Source organism: Ambystoma mexicanum, chromosome 14, assembly GCF_040938575.1.
Source record: "Ambystoma mexicanum isolate Mex_15411 chromosome 14, UKY_AmexF1_1, whole genome shotgun sequence".
Lineage (NCBI taxonomy): Eukaryota > Metazoa > Chordata > Amphibia > Caudata > Ambystomatidae > Ambystoma > Ambystoma mexicanum.
In genome coordinates, this window is record NC_090940.1 from 366,523,674 (window position 1) to 366,545,835 (window position 22,162).

Below are 22,162 nucleotides of genomic sequence, written 5' to 3' on the forward strand. Positions count from 1 at the left end.
GACTGAGGCTTTTGCAAATGGCCTGGAAGCCTCTGTCGGCACGGGGGTTGCTTGGATCATGTCGGGGTTAACAAATGGAAGTTACGCCTCTGCACGCTCACATCAGAAAAAATACAACTCGCTAGGGAAAAAGGCCCAAGTCACCCCTTGAAAGGATAACAAGTATTTATTTCTACAAAATGCAATGCATCAGCAAAGAACTCCGCTGTCGTTGAATGTTCTACCAAATTGGGTATGTGCAGCAATCTAAAAAGATGCCTGGCGTCATCAATATCATCACTACATACAGTAAAAACCTGCAAGGCTGGTTGGAGTGACCCTATACATGGATGATCCACTCCATAGGGGATACAAGGCCATTGGTCCCAGCCTTCTTGTCCATCGCCATCCACGTAGATGCTGCTAGGTTCACCATTCATGATAAAACAGGGCCTAACAAGCAATTACTTATTCCGAAAACAATGCAACTTTACCACTGTAATGGTGCACCTGCCAGACACAGAGATGGGTCCAGGGGGAGAGCCAAGGTCATACCATCTTGCATACTTCACTCACTCCCAGATGAGCCAGCAGCCTCCAAGGTCCTCCACCCTCATTTAGAGCTCTAATTTCATCCCTCCCAAGCCCCTCGCAACACAAATCACATTACCCAAATGTAAAGGCAAGATAGCCTGACTTTCTGATCTTTCTGATCGATCAGGGATTTCATAGTTTTATGGTCCGTGGCCTGGGCCTTGCTGGCACTGTGGTATGTGGGGGTCTTGCGATCAACGTATAGGAGGGCTATAACTCTAGAGTATCGGGTGTGGGTGGTGAGGGGTCATGCTATCTGCATTGTGGAATGGCAACTGCCAAGAGGTGCTCTGCAACCGTCTCATGGCCTTTCAGAGCACATTCTGTCTGGGGCACGAAGGCCTACAGCCTCTGAGACAATGGCAGGCTTATAACTCGCCAAAGCTTACTCCTGATGGGGGTTATGTCAGGGCGGAGCATGCAAATCTACTTATATCACGTTTGGTGCCTTTCACTGCGCGTGGGTCTATGTTCAAAAATAGCTGCCAACAAATAAAATGGCGTTTACACTTGCCTCTACTACATATCTCATCATGCATGCGCTACGTCATCATACACTCTCTTGTGTGTACACCCCCATACCCCATGCTCCTCTGCGGTTTACATATTGTTTCCCATTCAGAATCACTTAGGGAGGTGGGAAGACCCTCTCTCCTTCCTAAAACTGTCTAAGGATGGATAACTCTACTTAAATGTAAAATTAAGGATTGTTTTGACAAAGAGCCCTGAAGAAGAACTGTAGCTCGAAACACGTGTAGGTGCTAACACACAGAGAATCATTTAGTTATACCTAATTGGGAATAAGCCCTTAAAATACAAACACACAGAGTTGCAGTTAAATAATTTACTGGACAATGTGAAATTTAACCCGAGAATTGTTGAACGTAACAAATTAGGTTTGCTGAATGTAACAAATTAGGTTCGACGCATTTTAAGATTAAGAGACGATAATTTACAGTAATACTTTTTTAAACGGTCAGAAAAAAGTCTATGGGCCTGATACAAAAACGTTTTAACATGGAAAAGTCCCATTGAAAATATTTTTGTAAATCAGTCCCAATGCCTCGTTGAAATTGCGACGCCTCATAAACTACGCTAGCAACAACTCAGTTTGAAGCTCTTTCTCTGACTTTTGTCATATTGCTGCTGCACATCTTCGCTTCACATGCACATGTATTAACAGTATTTCTACATGTGACAGCATTATTTTCCCGTTATTGCATTCGGGTTTTCTGCAATACCGCAGGTGCAGAATTACTGCAGTGGAATATTGCTAATCGTCTGGAGACCTTCCGACTAGCGCATCCGGAAACCGCAATTACTGTGTGTGGTAATCCGGAACGAAAATCCGCCTTACTGGTAACGAGGCCATTAGTGCCATGATATTAAATTGCACAAAATGGAACTCGTATTTATGATGCAGGCATTATAAAAAGGGACTTATCACAAACGTACATTTTGTACTGTTCTCATGGCCCTTAAAACCCACTCAATAACTGTAGGACAGGCACGCGTGTATAGTTCACTGTTTATTGCGTGTGGGCTACTCGTACTAAAAATACGTACGAAAGAGAGGAGGTGGTTTTCGGGAAATTGCATATTATAACTATAGTATACATTGCCACTTGAATGAAAAGGATTAGCGCAAGCCTTTTTCTTATAAGTGTTTGCTGTTGGTGAATTAATAAACTTAAGGGGCGTCTCCTAATCTTACAGTTGCTTTGACCTTCCGGTGTATCCATTTGCAGCAAACGCTTGCACAGGGGGGCTTTTTCTGCAGCGAGGGCTTAATGTGTGCTGCTCTGTGTTTTTATTTCGGCAGGGAAGGCCATTACATGAACTAATAGATGCTTTCACTGCTTAAAGGGGGCGTGCCTGCTTCACCTTCCTAAAGGAGACAGATTTCCCTCATCAGAGCCCAGCACTTCAGTAACAACATATGGCACAAGCTGCAGACATAGGAAAGCTGGGCTCGCATTTAAAGGGCACTTGATCCTGGCACAGCTTTACTTCATACAGAATGCCAGCTTTGTGGGTTAAACTCATGCGAGATACCAGGTTTTGCTGTCAATGGTGGTGATATTGAATGATCAAATCTGAAGTTGATATTGGAAATGATAGGGTTCAAGGCAATGGCAATAATATGGGAAATGGGAAGGAACATTACAGAGGTGATAACACAGGGTAATTCCTACAGCATGTAGAACCATTTTGTGCATGTCCTCGGCGTTCTTACCCCACACACTTGAAATGTCATTGAAAATCACAGACTTAAAGGATTTCACCTTTTTATCTGTCAACATACCACGGGTTACCTTTTTTGTGGGTGTGGTGTGTGGCACTTGAAAAACCCCTTAACTCCTGCCAATCACCTCCATATCCTCTCCAGAGTCAGAGGGTCCTGCTGCAGGGCACTGAATGGGAATGGAGAGGGAATACGGGCAGGATAGTGAGGATGAAAAGTAGAGAAGGAGCAGGTAACATGAACACTGATGGGACGAGAGAGGGGAGAATGAAGGAGGGCAGAAGCGTGAGGGAGAGTTGAGAGCGAGGGAAGGCAGGAGATAAGGTAATTGAAGGGAACAAGGTGAGGGTAAAAGGGTGAATGGGTACAGAGAAAGAACAAGGGCAGGAGAATGGGGCAATAGTTATTGAGGCACAAGAGTGAGGGGCAATGCAGGGTAAAGAAGACTAAAGGGAGGGGAAATAGCGAGCAGGGTGTTCAGCAGTGTAAGAAGAATGGGGAATAATGGAGGTCTAAGGAGTCAGGGAGAAATGAAGAGTGAGCAAGGGCAGAAAAAGGGAGGGAAGGGAGGCAAGTGAGTGAGAAATGTGGAGTGGCGTCAGAGCAATGTAAAGGCAAATGGTGTGCAACGTGGGTAAACGAGGGAGAGAACAATAGAGTGAAGTAAGGCAGGTGAGTATGCGGATAGCAGCAAAATGAAAAAGGGAGTGGGATCTTTATAACAAAGACATTTTGGCAGAAACAAAGAAAGAAAAAGACAGGAGGTTTAAGGAAATGAGGCAAGAACATGGCACGACATAGTGTTAAAAGAGAACAGGAAAGAGTAGGATAGTAGAGGGAAAAACTGCTGGTAAGAGAAAAGAAGGAGAAAGAATGATGTATGGGAGAAAAAGGAAGCAGGAGGGAAAGAAGTGAAAGGGAGCATATTTGTGATGCGAGTGGAGCATCTGTTTGCCCTAGCTGCCCACCTACACACAGTCACAGCTTCAATAGATACATGAACAGGGAAATATTTAAAATTCAGCATCTTAGATAAGACTGCATTGAAATTGAATTAAATTGATATTTTATTTATATTGTGCTCGTACACAAGTGTTTCAGAGCGAGGCAAGGCAAGGGAGGGGAAGAGGGGAGAACATAACAGCGATCTTTCTTGGCCCAGTGACATTGAGAACGTGCAAGTGCATGGGGAAGGGAAAAGGGGAAAAGTGCATGGAAGGGGGAGAAGTGGAAAGTGCAGAGCAGAGGAGGAAGAAAGAAATAATAATAAATAATTAAAATAAATAATAAAGGCAATAAACAGTGGTAGTGCAGCCAGCAAGTGGCAAGTGCTTGGTTTAAGGTAGCAGACAAGGTATGTCTAATAAGTGCAGAAAGAAAATAAAGGGGGCTGGGGACTAAATACGTACAGATACAGACCCCAGTGCAAGGGGTGGCCTGGAGGCAGTGCAGGAGGGTGGTAGGGTGAGCAGATACCTGGGACCAGAGGACAGAGGGTGGCCAGGTGCACAGTGCCGAGAGAGAAACAGATCAGCAGGGCAAAGGGGGGTGGAGGGGACCAAGGCAGAAGCAAAGGGGAGGGACTTGAGTTGCTTCCGTAACCGGAGATCGTTCTCCTCAAGTTTCAGAGTGGCAGGGAGGCTGTTCCAAAGGGATGCCCGCGCCAAAGACAGAGATCTAACCCCAGCTCGTTTCTTTGAAAAACGACTGACCCTGAGGGAGTTAGAGGTAGAGGTGTGAAGAGCTCGAGAGGGGAGGAACTTATGGAGGGACCGTTGAAGGTATTTTGGACTCAGGCCCCAGAAAGCCCTGTGGACAATGCAGAGGCTTTTTAATGTAATCCTTGCATCCACTGGGAGCCAATGAAGGGATTCAGAGCTGGAGAGATACGATCCCAGGGCTTGAGGCCAAGGACAAGTCTTGCACTCCTATTCTTGATTAGTTGTAAAGGGCAGAGAGTAGAGGCAGGTAGATTTAGAAAGAGGTTGTTACAATTGTCCAACCTAGAGAGAACCAGAGCTTAGGAGACAGTGAACCTCTGGGGGAAGGAGAGGAAATGACGAGTACATCTGAGGAGGTGCTGTAGGGAGTTTGACTTTTTAGAGACATCAGAGATGTGGGCGGAGAAGGAAAGTGTGGAGTCAAAGATGACCCTGAGGTCCTTAGCCTCAAAGGTAGGGGTAGGAGGAGGGCTAAAGGAGGCCGGCCAGAGAGTGAGAGAAAAGGATGGTGAAGGTGTACTGATGAGGAGGATCTCAGTCTTGTTGGCATTTAGACAAAGATTGTTGGCAGCGCACCAATCTGGAATGGCAGTTAGGCAATCAGAGATGAGCGAAGGAGAGGAGGTGGCCGAGGGCAGCCTGAAAATGAGTTGAGTGTTGTCAGCATAGCACTGGAAATTGGAGCAGAAAATGGCAATGCAGTGGGAGGGAGTTGCCAGTGTTTGTTTGAAAAGCCAGTGTGAGAGGTTAGACACCTGGGGAACACCACAGGTAGAGAGGGAGATAGATGATAGGAAGGACCCAAGTTGGACCTGGCAGGGTCGATCAGAGAGGAAATAGGTCAGCCATGCCAGAGCCTGATCAGTGATACCCTGGTTATCACCGGGACGGTTGAACAGGGTGGTATGGTTGAACGTGTCAAAGGCAGAAGAAAGATCAAGGAGGATGAGGATAGAGGGAATGTTATAGTCAAGGTTGGAGAGCAGATCTTTACAGATGATCAGGAGAGCAGTTTCCATGCTTCTGGCAGCTCTGAAGCCAGACTGGTGGTCATGGAGAGAGCCAACAGAATCAGAATTAAGATTAAGATGAGAGATGGCCAGCTTTTCCAGAGGTTCACCCAGAAAGGGAGTAATAGAAATTGGGCGATAGTTAGCCGGACAAGAAGGATCAAAAAGAATGGGTCAAAAAGATCCACATGGATGATGAAATTTTCCTTTGTGCCAGTTATCCGTGTTCACCTTATACCAAGTTGGCAGCTAAGCAAGCCCAGATGAAACCCAAGGTCGGAGAACATGGCTGGTGTGTCTGTAGGGTGCCATTACCCCAGGTTCAGCTCTGTGTCAAACTCATTTCAATAAACTGATTAGAGGTTGATGACCCAGACTCATGGGCAACTGGGCAAGGACTGTTGTCCCTTAGAAGTTGCAATTGGTGGGTGATAATTAATGGAAGGGGAGTATAACCTGGCATGCTGTGTAAAATAATGCCTCAAGCAGATGACCTTATATTGAATTCTCTTTCACTGTGAATACCTTTGATATTGTTTTTAGGTCCAAATCCCTTTGCAGGCTGCTACTCCAATCATGCATTCCGGGTGGCAAAAATAAAGCTATACTTGCTTTTTTTGTTTTGCTTGACCTATTTCTTTAACAATGTATGCAATGTCAGGTTGATTTCCTTTGTGATGTGTGTACTTTTCAAGGCAATGATAGAAAAACAAATGATTTTTTTTTTTTGGAAACCCAACTTTAAAACATATGTGTTACCTATCACTGGGAAGATATGTGGACAAGTGCTTAAATTACAGCCTGTGTACAAATATGGATTTCACCACTTTAATTAAATGTATGCTCTGGGTAAATCATTTAATCTCACTATGCCTGATCAGCTGACATTGTGTGTCACTAGAAGTGATTTAGTTAGCAGTTTTTTAATGAAGAAAAACCCTCATGGTTTACTAAACTATTGAGTTGTTGCATGTTGAAAATATTGAATATTTATATAGTGCAGAGCACCTCATTCTCTTGTCTTAGATGTGAAAACCTCTTTTAATGTTTTTACCAATCATGTCCTAGAGTACTGAAGACCAATGCCACTGCTTGTAATGTTTTTTACTGTGATGTTGCTTCTGATAATGTCAATCCATATCGTGCAAATTAGGGCTCTGCCTATCTTTTTCTGGACAGGTCCAGAAGGCAAATTGGAAAATATCAGTGCCTTCTATGTGTTACAGTCCCACAGTGTTGTGATTATGTTGTTCTGTCTGTTCAAGAGCCTCGAGGAAGGGGCATGAAAGCAGCTATCCCTATTTGGCTACTGGACAGCAGCATATTTCATACTTTCATGGCATTAAATGTTCACATTGCCTTGTGTGCATGTTACAGGCAGCCCTTTTGCTGGCTGCTGTCACCTTAACTGAAGACCTTAAGTGCATTTTGCACCAGGTTACGGACTGGCTTTTCTGCCTCACGCACTATTACTGTACACCTTATTTATAGACCTCCAGGCCCACTAGGTTCCTTTGAAGAAGACATTACCACCCTTATTAACATCAACACCAAACCAGGGACACAAATCTCCTACTGGGTGACTTTAACTTAGGATATAATGACCCTAAAGATTCCAACGCCTCAATCCTAGCTAACACAATACTGGAAGCAGACCTCACTATCCGTAATTTAGGCCACACCACACATCAAAGGTCGCACTCTGGACTGGGTGATAGATATCAACTGCACCTCCATCATAACAGCTATTGAACCATGCGTATGGACTGACCATCACGTTATCTTGCTGACCATTTCAGACTTACCGCAACCTTAAACATCTAAACCTCAGACACCTCCAACCTTCACACGCTGTAAAAAAAACATAACAGTCACTAATCTCCTCCCTCTGATTCAGCCCATCACCAACCATGCCAATCTTATCAACAACCCTAATGATTTGGTTGACCTGTACAACAACACTATCAATGCCGCCATTGACACCATTGCCCCGCTGAAACTAAGTAAATCTAAACCTCTTGCACATTTTAACACTTGGTTTACCCCAAGCTTAAAATCCATGCGTAAAGAAAAAAGACAAAAAGACAAGTCGAAGCGCACTGGAAAAAAAAAATCCTCCCCTTATAACAAAAACATCCTCACTACCCTCACTAATAACTAAAAGCAACAAATCATTCAGGCAAAAAAAAGAGTCCTTTAATGACAGAATTAAAAAAGCTAACTCCAACACTAGGGAAATCTTCACTATACTCAGAGAATTGGGATACCCCATAACACCTATGGACTTGTGTACTAAAGATAAAATATGGTGTACTAACATTCAAAATGCTTTATGCAATAAAATCACTATGTTACAAGACGACATTTTACAGGAACTCGCTATTAACCAAACTAAATCTCATAATCAATTCAACTTTAGAGCTATCTCCATCGAAGAAGCCAAGAATATCATTACATCTCTTAAACACTCGAGATGCCATGGCGACTCTTGTCCAGACACTATTATCAAGGAAGCTGTTCATGAACTAGCCCCCTTCATCACCACCTTTATTAGCTCATCATTCAAATCATGCTCGGTGCCCACCAACATCAAAGATGCCTGGATATTACCACTCCTATAAAAAAAAAACAACTTAGACCCCAATGTCACTACAAACTACAGACCCATAACGACAGTTCCATTCCTCCTTAAAATCTAAGACAAAGCTGCCTACCTACAGATTCAATCCTACCTGGAGATCAACAATTTACTGGACACTAGACAATCCGGTCTTAGATCAAGACAAGGTACCGAAACGGCCCTCCTTGATCTCGCAAACCAACTAGATGAGTGCAAAGACAAAGGAAATGCATCTATTCTACTTCTCCTAGATCTATCAGCTGCATTTGACTTGGTAGATCACAAAGTACTGTGCAATTACCTTAAATCAGCTGCCAACTTCTCCACCAAGGCCACAGCATGGATACATTCTTTCCTAGACAATAGAACCATTAGAGTCTTTTCGCCCATCTCAGCCGCTGAGCCAGTCCCTATCTTTTGTGGTGTCCCTCAGGGGTCATGTGTCTCCCCTACTTTGTATAATATTTTTACAAAGCCCCTCTTTGATATCTTGGGCAAAATGGGTGTCTCATATACTAACTATGCTGATGACACCGAGATCCTCATCCCAATCCAAGGAGACTATGACAAAGACACCGCCCATATAAACAAAATGTACCAAATTATTCAAACCTGGATGGCCACTCACGGTTTATGTCTTAATGACGATAAAACCGAGCTATTATTCATTAGATCCACTAGAAAATGTACAAACTCCCCCACCTATACAAAACTATTACTATTGATGGTATCAAAATTAAAGTAGCCAATGAAGTCAAAACGCTAGGATTTTACCTAGATTCAGCTCTCAACCTTAACAAGCAAGTTAATGCTACAGCCTCAGCAACTAGCTACACCTGCAAGTTAATTCACGCTTGCAAACCTTTTATTTCTACAGACAGCTGTATTACCGTAGCACAAGCCCTTATTCTATCAAAACTAGATTATTGTAACGCACTCTATCTAGGCACCAGCAAATACAACACTCATAAACTTCAAACCTTGCAAAATAATGCCCTTAGGACAGCACTAGGTATCCCTAAAGGTCTCCACATATCTGACCAAAGAAGAAATATCAATTGGCTGTCCATCAATGACTGTATCAAACTTAAATCTCTGAACATCACACACAACTGTCTCAATAACAAAGCACCTGCATACCTCATTGAGAAATTCACTAGGTTCATATCAGGCCGCCCTATTAGAAAGGCTCAAGCTAATAGTATCAGAATCCCAAATTTCAACCTGAAAATAACTGGAGGGTCAAGCTTCCCAGTTGTAAGAGGATTCAATTCAACACTACAGCTAAGTCAATGCCTAGTCTGGGATACTGAATGGAAACCCTTATTAATATATCTTTATGTCCAGTTCATGCGTTCTGGATGACTACCCCTATATAACACCCCTCTCTTGGAATCCCCCTGACCCCACTGAGCCAAGAAGTAGTTCGGTTTTGCAAGTTTAAAAGGTTTATTTGATAATTTAAACAATAGATATATATATCACGCTTTATAATAAATTAATAATTGAATATCACACTGCATCTGAGCAGTAATCAATAATGGATAGTCTGGCACTAGCACACTTGTGAATAGGAACAGAAGAATAAGGTGGTAGAGAATGCTTTATATAAGTTCAGATGGATGTAATGTTGAATGAAAATGCAATACAGAAAATACTCAATATGATTTCAACAAAACAATGTAATCACTTTTCTCTGGCAATCCACTCCCCCTTTTATGCAATGCAAGGAAATGGAAGGAAAGCACACAGTTCTCAGAAATGCAATCAAATGTAATTCAGTTCACCCCAGCAAGCTTAGACTACAGAAGTTTGAAACACAGGCCCATAATGCTTTTATATGTGCTGGCAATGAAGTGAAAAATATGCTAAAATGCTTTTAATTCCCTCTAGAGGTTCAGGGTGAGTGGTATCTAGTTAATATTAGTCCAGGCTCACTCTAGCAATGATTCAGGGATGGTTCTTAAGAGGCAAACGAATTTTTAGCAAGGAAACTGCTGTTTTCACACGTGGAGAAATTTGCAAATCGCGGTAAATTCGCGAGTGCGTTTTTCGCGATTGCGGCAAAAGTTTATGGAATAGGAATGCGGTTCTAGGTTCGTTGAAAAGCCAAGATTCCCAGCTTTCAGAAGAAAGTTACTGCAACTCTCTAAGACAATCGGTCACGGAGATATGAGCGATATGGTAAAGGTCATTTTTCAGATTTGAAATTTTAAAAGTTCAAAGTGACAAGTGACAGCTAGCAGCTAGAAAATGACAGGTGACAGCCTTTAGGCAGTTCTACTTGGATTAAAATAGATTGAATTATATTATTTTAACTAAGAGGTTGGTTCTGCACAGTTCTGCTGGGTACTCACAATATATTTAGAAATAGAATGGGCCTCGCCACGGATCTGGTCAGTTTTTAGACTGGACTCTGGTCTGGTCTGGGTCTCTTCACAGTGATCTGGGTCAGCTCTCTGGTTCTGCTAACAGCGGTCTGGGTCAGCTCTGCTCTGCTGGTCTAGCCTCTCTGGATTCTGGAGATTGATGGATTTGAAGTCTGGATCTCTGGATGTTGTATGGTCCGGCAGCATGCTCCGCAGCAAATGGAATTGAATGTGCCTATCTGTCCTGACTGTCTGCTTTTATGTGTTTTGAAAATGGGTGGAGAGGTTAGCTTCCTAGGCCCTACCCCTCTCCACTTGTCATTGGCCACTTCCTCCTCTTCCCCTTGATTGGGGGAATGAAATGAAGTGTCATCATGATGAGGTCTGTTTATGATACAGAGAACCCACCCCTGTCAAATTACACACAATCTATATTTTGACCCAAAAGACATATTTGCACAGGTACACATTTGTTTAAAATTACATGCACCCATCACATATCACAGGAGGTATACCCTGTCCAAATCTGCTCTTCCTGGGAGCTTGCATTGAGAAATGGCAACATATTTCACTTTTTGGTCAAGTTACCAATATCAGATTCTTACTCAAATTTACCCAAATGTGCGCAAGACATGCAGGCATTAATTGAGGAAGTATCAGACTTTTAACATGCATACATTTTAAGTAATACCCTCTTAACTGCCCCCAGATCATCCCACCGGTTCTAAAAACCTCTTAAAATGTGGGCAGAAAAATCACAAGAATTATGGTATCATTTAAATAATCATGACTAGTCCGTACTATGAGTTATTCATCTTTTTCTAAAACCATATTCTGGCTACAGGGGTGTGTCTTTTCAGGTCACATGGTACAGAAACCAGTTTTTCCACTTTCTTCAAGCTCAGCCTCTGTCTCCAGTTTCTCCCCCTCCCAGTTTCTGCCAAGCCAGCTTGCTCTCACATGCAGTGCTCCTCCCCTTTCCTTCCAGGAGGAAGCCACATTTACGACTCCCACCAATAAAACATTTGCCTGAGTCAGGACAGGGCTTTGTTCAATTTCCTGCAGAGCCCAGGTAATTCAATTAGAGAAGTGTCAGATCCCTTTTGGTGGGAACAGCAAAAGGCAGCTGGCCTGGGAACACAGCTGTAGTGCAAGTCTCATCTCCTGTCGGGGGTAGCTGGTGGGCAGAATTCAGTTCCTTAAGCCAGGCCCTAGCTAATGTCACTTTTAGTTACCCAGTTTTCTGCATTCAAATAAAACTAACCATTTTTACATATGCAGCTAGAATTCTGATTCTAAGTTTAAAACTATGACATTTAAACAATTGCAACCTATGTGACACTCAAAAGTAGGTCACTCATTTCTTTTAAACATTTAGATTTTTAGTGTCTTTCAGTCCAAATTTACTTAAACTGCTGAAATCCACAGCTCAGCCAGTCTTGTATAAACCTTCAAGTCACTTCAGAATATAACTTTACATTGGATCCACCTCTCAGTAAGTCTTTCTTTGGCCTGCTTTGGGTTCATTTATTCAGTTTTACACAAAAAGAGAAAAAAAAGTCTGGTGTTGTTTTAAACCACCGGCTTTCTGATAGTGGTGAGTACTGGTAATGCACCCATTTTTGGGATTTAAGAAAATGAATTCCCCACAATTCTAGGTTGCTTTTGGCAATCAGCATTGCCATTCCCAATGGTTTCAGGCTACTGTGTGGGTAGTCCAATGGTGGTTTTAGGCAGTGCCTTTCTGTGCCCATAACATCGGCAAAATGGGTGGCAGCCTATTCTTCATGCACTTCCCTGGGCATTTTCTGGGAATCTCTGGCCATCATGATGTTTTCCATGTCAGTATTGCACAGTTTTTGAGGTAGGGCTCGGATGCATGAGTAAAAACATCCCACAAGCCCCCCTCTTGCGATGGCCATTCTGTTTCACTGATGGGACTCGCAAGACCTGGGATGTTTCCTCATCTTCTTCCAATAGATGGCACAGTTCAGCACTTTTCCTCCATCCGGTCGGATCGATCGGTTCTCCTCGCCGGTCCTGATGGGAGTATTGGGCGGTACACTGGGCTCCTCGCGTCTCTGCTCCCGGTCTCCGGATCGTCCTCCTTGGCCCGTCTCCAGGTTTTCTTTCTCCTAGGACGACAAAGGTAGAGCGGCAATACCTATTCATGGACATTTTTCCCCACCATTGATATAGTGGGGTGGCATATAAATTTATAGTCAAAACATATGGACATGCACATTTCTTTTTGCATTCAAAAACCAAAACACCCACATTGAGAAACTCAGAATTTGATAGGCGATATGTAGGATATTTTAAGTTAGAACTGAATTAATCTGAGACAGTACCCTCTAGGATTCCAGAGGATTCCTCCAGTTGTTGCAGAGTGTGCCTGGGATGGCAACACTTCAACTGGTTTATGTGCACCCACTTGTCTTCCCCCTCTGCCAAACCGCCCTTGGGGATGCGGATCTTGTAGGCCACAGGGGAGATTTTATCTATAATTTCAAAGGGTCCCTTCCATGTAGGCAAACATTTTCGCTGTTTTGCCTGGTTTCTTTGGAAGTTGTATAGATAGACCCGGTCCCCACCTGATATTCCTTCCTGGAAGTCTTCAGGTCATAGTGGGTCTTCATGCTATCAGCTGATCTTTCTAGATTCCGCTGAGCATAAGCAAAAGCATGTTGAAGGTGTTTCCTTAAATTCTCCACATACTCGTGAGTTGTGGAGGCATTTATCAGTGTCTGCTCTTGGGTCCTGTAGAGAAAATGCTGAGGAAGCACCATCTTGCGCCCAGTCATCAACTCAAATGGTGACATTTTGGTTGCAGATGAAGGGGTAGATCTGATGGCCATTTGGACCAGAGGTAATCGGATATCCCAACTTGGCCCAGAATCTGCCACAAACTTCTTTAATATGCTCACAATGGTTCGGTTATATCTCTCTACTGCCCCAGAAGAAGCTGGCCGGTAAGCAATATGCAACTTTCTTTTGACCCCCAGTATCTCCCACATCTTTGTCATCACTTCACTGGTGAAGTGGCTACCTCTGTCTGACTCAATTCTTTGAGGTAGACCAAAACGGGAAAAGATGTGGTTAATCATCAAGGCGGCTGCCGTTTCTGCCTTGCAGTTTGGGGCTGGGAGACATTCCACCCACTTGGTAAACAAGCATGTAACGGTCAACATGTACTTGTTTCCTCTAGACGAGCGAATCACAGGGCCTACAAAGTCGATTTGCAAATCTGACCATGGCAGTGTCATCCCCCGCTTTTGGAGAGGTGCGCGGTGTGTGAGGGACGTCGGCTGAAATTGCGCACACACAAGACACCCCTTCAAGTATTGGTCAAGGTCCTGCCCCATGTGTGGCCAGTATGCAACTTCTCTTAAGATTTCCAGTGTTGTGTGAAACCCCCTATGACCGGCGGTGGCCGCATCATGGGCGTGACTTAACATCAGGCTTCGGAATGAGGTAGGAACCACCCACTGATCGTGGCCAGCTTTGGATTTCCTTACCAGCAAACCTTCTTGGATCCGGAACATTTTTGGACATTTCATCAACACTCTTAGGTCCTCTTTGCCAGTGTAATCGGTATCCGTCAGGGGAAAGTTCTCGGGGTCCTCAAGGTGCTGGTAAAATTGACCAATTATTGGATCCCCCTTCTGAGCGGTAATCAAATCAGCATCAGGGGTCTCCTTACTCCATTGTGCAATTGAAAGGTCGTTGTGAGCATTTTTATGGGACCTAGTGATAGCAGTGACCTGGATTTCCCCCAACAGGGACTCAATCTCAATTGGATCCCCTTGGATGGCCCCGGTTTTGGCCAGCTGATCAGCTAAGTCATTTCCAGTTTTGTCTGGTCCCTCTACTTTGGAATGACCCTTGATCTTTTTCCAATAGATGGTCATCTCATTCGAGGTGACCAGATCATCAATGTTTTGGATCAACTTCCCATGTTTCAAGGGTTTGTTGTTATCACATAACATGCCTCTGGCTTTCCAATTAACCAGGTGCTCCACGAACCCGTTCCGTACATAATCCAAATCTGTGATTATGACCAGTTTGTGGAGTTGATGCTGGACAGCAGTGAGGATGGCCTGATGCACAGCCATCAATTCTGCCACCTGACTACTTCGGGGACCAATTTTGTATCCAGCGGAGGGTTCTGGGGACTCATTCACCCATGCATTCCCTACGCCGGCCACCAGTTCTTTCTCCCCGTCGTTGTCAACATGGTAAGAGCATCCATCCACATATACAGTGGGCATTCCCTCACACTTGTCTTCTTCAAAGACTTTGTGGGGGGAATTAAGGTATGCCTCCATGTTGTCCTTTATTTTTAGACTTTCGTCCTCGAGACAGTTTTCTCTGGCACAATCATGCAAGTCAGCCAGACCTTGCGTGAGGGGACTCTTCTTGTTTTGGCCATATCTGACCTCCACAGGAAAGCCTTGCATTGACAGAATCCAGGAAGTAATTCGGGAATTACTCACATTTCTGGCCCGGATTCTGTCACTTTGGAGATATTGCAGAGGCTGGTGTGGAGTCTCCACTATGATGTGTTCCCCCTGGATAAACGGGCGGTAATTCTTCAATGCCCACACCGTTGCCAGGAGTGCCATCTCACAATCGTTGAATTTTTCCTCCACAGAGGATAAAGTTTTGCTCGCATAGGAGATTACTTTATTGACCTTGTCATGCTTTTGGTATAATACTGCTGTCAAGCACGTATTAGAGAACCCCGTCTCCAGGAAGAACTCCTTGTTTCTGACAGGGTAAGCTAGGCAAGGCGCTTGTGAGAGGCTTCTTTTGTGTTGTTTTACTGCCTCGGCTTGTTCTGGACCCCATTCCCACTTGACCCCCCCCTTCAGGAGATAAATCAGGGGTCTGGTGATCTCTGCGTAGCCCTCAATGAACTTTCTGCTGTAATTAGTCAGTCCAAGGAGGCTCCTTAGTTCCCGCAGAGTTGTGGGGTCTTTCAGTTTCTGAAGTGCTTCCACTTTCTTTTCCTGGGGACAGAGACCCTGAGGAGTAATCTCATGCCCCAAGAAATTAACACGGGTTCTACACCACTGTGCTTTCTGAAAGGAAAGTTTTGCTCCGGCGGCCCTCAACTGGGTCAGAACATAACGGATCTCCGCTATGTGTTCCTCCACAGATGAACTTTTGATGAGGACATCATCTACATAAGCCAGGTTACCCCTCGCACCCAGGTCGGGCATGGCCTTATGTAGGAAACTATTGAACTCATTACCGGAGTTAAGGTATCCGAAGGGAGTCCGGGTCCATGTGTACTGCTGGCCCCCAAAGGTAAAAGCCAGCTTGTATTGGTCCTCCCTACTGACAGGCACAGTCCAGTATCCATTGGTCAGGTTTATTGCAGTGAATACCTGTGACCCCTGGATCTGGGCCAGCCCTTGGTCAATGTAGGGCAGAGGCCATCGGGAAGTATGGACACGTTTGTTGAGCTCCCTGAGGTCGGCGCAGAGTCTCCACTGGCCGTTTGGCTTTAATATTCCCAGCACCGGATTATTGAAGGTGCTGTGAACTGGACGGATTATTCCCCGGGACTCAAGGTTCTTAATTATTTCAGTAAGGGACTCCATTGATGTGAGAGGCAAGCGATATTGCTTCACAAACACAGGAGTCATGCCAGGGTCTGTGGAGATTGTTGTTGTGTGGATGTCAGTGCGACCACAGTCATATGAGTCTACCGCAAAGAGATCTTGGAAATCCAAGAAAACTTGTTTCAACTTTTGCTTTTGTTCCAGAGTCACACAGGCATCAGCTAGGTTGACTCTCTCTTCCACCATCTGCCTGAAGCCTGGAAAGACTTCTGGTTTGGCTATCTCAGCGGCCTCCTCCAGCTGGGTGGAGAAGTCCCTGGTCAGAGTGCTGATTTGGACTGGAGGCTTCAGGTGGGAAAGGCAGCCCTCATGGACCTGGAAAATCACCTCATCCCTCCTGAAGTCACAAGTCACATCTTCCTTACCATAAGGGCAAGAAGTGTACACCAGGAAGTTCCCCCCATGCCGGGTAAAAATCCTGTCTGGTGTTGTATTGTCATCACTGTCACTGTCAAAGCAGTCCTTGGGGATTGGCCCTAACAGTTCATTACCTAAATCGATGGAAAAATGTCAGTCATCAACCGCCATTCCAATAATGGTGCCTGCGGCTAGAGTAATACTCTTTAAGTCGCTGTTATCCACCTGTATTAGAATGGTGTCATGTTCTATGTTGACTAATGGAGTTGGGTTTACCCCCAACCCTTGCTGTTGGAGAGAAGCGTTTAGATGTATGTAAGCATCAGGGTTTTGCAAATATTGTCCTCTTTTAACTTTCACTTCCAGGGAGAATTGTCGGGTCCTTTCTGGGATGGTGACTTCCTCTTTGATCTGAATTTCAACTGCATAAGGTAGCAATTGAGCTGACCTAAATGCTTTTTCTGGATCATCAAAGCCCATGGGATTATCCGCTAATCGGGACCAAGCTTTGAAGTTTATTAGGTCCAAACTAATGGCAAAGCGATTGAGAATGTCACTGCCTAAGTAAAAGGCGGCAGTGACGTCTCGCACGACCCAACAATTATGGACTATGCTCTTGTTGCCAATGGAGATTTTGAGCATACACCTGCTTGGCAGGAGCTGTTTGGAATTAGGTGCTCCCAGGTCCATTTCCCATTTGTCTATCAGTTTGAATGTGGGAATGGCTGGATCTTTTGGGAGTTGGCGGAACATGGCTTCGCTGATGAAGCTCTTACCGTTGTTCACACACACTCGAGCGAGAACAGAGTCCTTCCCATCATTTAACTGAACAGGGATGAACAACTGCTCTCCAATTTGCTGAATATCAGCCAGGCTCTGAGCTGATTTCACATCTTTCTGGACTATAGGAGTGGGAGTTTCTGATTGTGGATTAGTATAGAATCTCAGAGTGTTTCCTTCCAGCGTGGAGTACCACTTTAGACTGGAAGGAAGGTTGATTTTCAGAAATAGAGAGGACCCTCCATCACCAGTCTGCTGTCCTACTGCTATTACTGTCACGTCTGGAATTTGGCTATTCTGGAAGTGAAATTCTACTTGGTCAGATTTTTGTTCAACCATGTGGCAGGTGCCGTTTAAACTAACATGGTTGACACTCTGTTTTAATTTTATTGGTCGGCTAGTCTGGGTCCAGAGGACCTTGTTTACGCAATCTATTAAGGGTGACAACCTCCTCAGGAGGTCATTCCCCAGTAAACAAGGGGTGCCCTCTGGAGTCACTACTATGACCGGGTGTTTCACCTTGTGTCGCCCGATCTTAATGTCCAAGTCTGCAGTCCCCTCAACGGGAATTTCCTTCCCGTCAAAGTTCTGCAGTTGTCTAGGAAGAGAGGTGAGAGGAATTTGGTAATTCTCTCCCCTTCCTGCATTCAGTTCGTCAAAGGCCCTTCTGGACAGAAAGGTAGCTTGAGATCCAGTGTCCACCAGTGCCAAAATTGTACCCTGCCCCTGTACTTGTACCGGGGCATAATATCTTCCCTCCTTCTCCTCAAGGGGGCACAGATAATGCACATTTTTGGACAACTGGTGGGTTAACTTTCTGGTTTTGGAGATTGCAAGAGAAGAAATTTGGGCAGAATTCTGTGGAGAGCCTTGGGAATCTGAAAGAAAAAATTGGCAACTGGAGATCAGAGCCATTGTGGGTTCCCCTGGTTCCGGTTCTGGGCCGCCCCCCCCTTTTTGGAGGCAGTCATCAGGATGGGTTTGAACCAGGGGATTTTCTTGCTGTTGGTTCTGGGATGAGATGGTGGGCGGCGGTAGCTCAGTCTCCACATCTCCCCAGTCTGGATTGGCATCCCTAGGGACCCATTTTTCTTTGGGAGGAGTTCCCCCCTCTCTGAAGGAGAAGATCCTTTTCCCAGGATCCTCTGAGGATCCCTCTCCCTCAAATTGGAAGATCTGTACCTCCTCCTCAAACTGAGTCTGTTTGGGTCTTTTGTTTCTCCTACCCCCCCTCTGCTCCTTAGGAGGCAGACTTTCAGGGGCAAGAGATTTTGTTTCCGGTTCCTGGGTTTCCAGGGGCTGTTTACAAGTGAGGAAGGAAGCTTCCTCCAAGGCTTTACACCCCCCTTCCCTTTGTGCCTCCTCCCTGGGAACCGGTGAGTTATCGGGGTGCTGCCCCCGTCATTGTTCTGGAGCACCAGGTCCAGAGTTGGGTGCGTTCTGCGCCGGCATGCCGATCTGAGGGTTCTGCTGAGCCGTCAGTATGTGACCCAGATCCCGCGCCATGTTTTGAACCTGGCGCTCTAACTGGGTAACCCGCTCAGGCTGATACGGGGCCCTGTTTTCTCCCCTGGGCTGATCCCAGGAAGGGTCGCTATCCCTTCTTTGGTAGTACCCCTGGTTGGGAAGATTTGGATACCCCTCCACCCTTGGCCTCCCCTCTCCCGGATTCAGTTGTCTGGGCTCAGGGAATTGGGGAAAGAAGGGTGGAGGATTTTGGGGTTGGAAATTGGGTGGATACCTGGGGAAAAAGTTCTGCCCAGGATTCAGAGAATTTCTGCCCTCCGGTGGGAAGTTGGGAGGAAAGTTCCCTGGGTTAGGTTCTTGGCTGAATCTCCCCCCTTGGGCTGGAGGAGTCCACACATAACCCAGGATGGGTCGATTTCCCTTGTAACGGGGACTTACATAATCAGGAGAGCGAGGGACCCCATTTGTGGGGCTGCCTCCCTGGCTCCCTGTCTGTGACTGGCCCGAGGACCTTCTGGGCCTAGCATTATTAGGTGCAGGTAGGTTTTTAGGCCCCCCCATCTCCAACTCTAAAACGGGGGTGACCTTTACCTCTGCCACCTTGGCAGCAGCAGGGGTGTTGTTGGCTTTGGGGTTTTTGGGCGCATTATTTTTATTTTCTATGGGCTTCTGCACCTCATAGATCCGGGTAGCCTGTTCGATGACCCAGTCTAAAGATCTTTTCTCATGAAAATCTCTCACCAGCTGGGTCATTATATATTTGGGCAAGGCATGGAAAAATGTATTGACAAATTCTCTGCTGTCTGTGCGCACCCTTCTGGTGGTCTGTGCAAAAGCATGCTTTAACTCCTGCACAAACTCTTGTGGGGCCTGATCCTCCCCACATTGTAAATTGTAGGCTGCCTTGCGAGCCTCTTGAGGATTTCTATGAGTAGAAAAATGTTTCAAGATGGCCGCCTTATAGGTGGACCATCTTAAATGATTTTGGTCCTCCAGCCCCGCAAAGAAACTGGAGTATTCCGGGGAGAAGGTCCACTTTACATATTGGATACAGCTTTGTCTGTCCTTCAAATGAAAAGTCTCCATCATTTGCTCATAGAGCTCCAAGTGTTCCCAAACAGAGTACTTGGCGTTCTTATGATAAGGCGTGATGACGCTCCTGATTGCCTTAATCTGCTTTAAGGGGTCCTTAAGCAAGGCCCTTTTTGTCTTATTGGCCCTTTTGGTCCGGGTAACCCTGGTCCATTCATCTTCTGACTCAGAGGCACTGCTCCCAGAGGTTCCCGTCTGTTCTTACAGGTTTTCCCGGATTCTGCGAGCCTGGGAATGGCTGGCAGAATGTGGGGACCTGGTCTCCTGTGTCCTGTACCGCTCAGAGGAGTCTTCAGATCCCTCCTTGCTGCCAGGATTTGATGGGTACCCCCCCACTGACCTAACTGGGCAGAGGTTTTCAGGATGCCCTTAATAGGCCTACTCACCTGGGGTTCCCCATCAAATTGCACTGTGCTTGGGTGCCCATACCCGGATGCCCGCGCCTCCATTCCTGGGTGGTACTGGCTTATGAGCCCCATGCTTCTGGCTGGATAGTAATCTGCCATCCCTGTGGCCCTGTGCTCATGTGCGCCAGGGGACATGGGAGTGGCAGAGTCCAGGGACTGAGAGAAATAAAGGCCTCTGGTACTAGGGCTCCTGGGGTTATGCTCAGGAGTTTCTCTATCCCAGCGAACCTCATCTCTATCCGCCCCTAATCCCTGTTGCAATGCAAGAGCCTGCGCTTTCAGTTCCTCAGTTAAGGCCTTACTAGACTCTATCAGTCTCTCCTGCATCGCTACCTGTTGTTGGAGTCTATCATTGTGCTGGCAGAGAGCCTCATTCTCTCTCTGTGCCTCCTGATTGGTCCTGGAGCACTGGGCCAGTCTTTGCTGCAGGAGGGTTACCTCCTGAGCTGTGTCCCTATTGGCCTGCTCCTTTCTTGCCAGAGCATCCTCCACCCTCCTGGTGTGTTCTAACAAGTTCTGGCGTTCTTTTTGGAGGTCACCCAGCCCCTGGAGGGCCAAGTGATTTTCTTCTGTTTTTCTTTTTAAATGGCAAACTTCCTGGCCTAAGGCGTCTCTTTCCTGACTAAGAGCCTGCATTTGTGCCGCCAGGTCGTCCCTCTGCCTTTGAAAGGCACCAGCTTTCTGGCATTCTTCATCAAACTCTGCCTGGGTATCCAGGTCTTTCAAAATCAGCTTGTTGCTCTCTGCCTTCACTCTATCTAGATGACTTTGCAGGGTGGCTACCTGCTCCGTGCATGCCCTGTTAAAGTCTAATTGTTGCTCCAGCTTTTTCTGGCTCTGTAGTAAGGAGTCCAAACTGTCTTGATGCTCCTTCTGCAGAGCCAGAAATCTAGTATCCTGGTCAGCCTTTTCCTGTTGCAGTATATCCATGTCCTCTTTTATTTTAATGATATACTGCCTACTATCATTTTCTGACTCCTGGCTCCTCTGCAGCCTCTGCTCCGAAGAGTCCAGATCAGATTGGGCATTCTGTAATGCCAGCAGTTGCCTACTCGCCAGATCTTGGCCTTCAGCACATTTGTCCTGCATGGCTCCCATATGTAAATATAAATATGCCGCTACCCTGGCAATCTTGTTGTGCTCATCCTTGGCCTTAGAGGACATATATAGTTCACTCAGGGCCACATGTAAGGGACACTGGTCTCTCCATATATCTGACCCTGTTTCCGTGATCTGGGGTGTGATTGCCTGCAACCAGACCATCTGGTCCTGATGAGTGCACTCACCTCTCACAAATAACTTTTGTAAGAAGTGCTCTCTGGCTATTTTCATATCTACCAAGGTCGTCATTCTGGAATTTGAGTTCCTTCCAGACTTACAGAAGTTTATATTTTATTTTTTGCAAAACAGACCTTTTCCTTAGAGCGTTCCTTTGAGGAGTGCTTTACAGCGTAACACAGCGTGGTGATCCGACCGGATATGTGTATCTGGTCAGCTGGCACACTGTATTAATCTGCACAAGTGATAGATCTAACCCAAACGTCCGGCCCGAGCCCCCAATTTGTAAGAGGATTCAATTCAACACTACAGCTAAGTCAATGCCTAGTCTGGGGTACTGAATGGAAACCCTTATTAATATATCTTTATGTCCAGTTCATGCGTTCTGGATGACTACCCCTATATAACACCCCTCTCTTGGAATCCCCCTGACCCCACTGAGCCAAGAAGTAGTTCTGTTTTGCAAGTTTAAAAGGTTTATTTGATAATTTAAACAATAGATATATATATCACGCTTTATAATAAATTAATAATTGAATATCACACTGAATCTGAGCAGTAATCAATAATGGATAGTCTGGCACTAGCACACTTGTGAATAGGAACAGAAGAA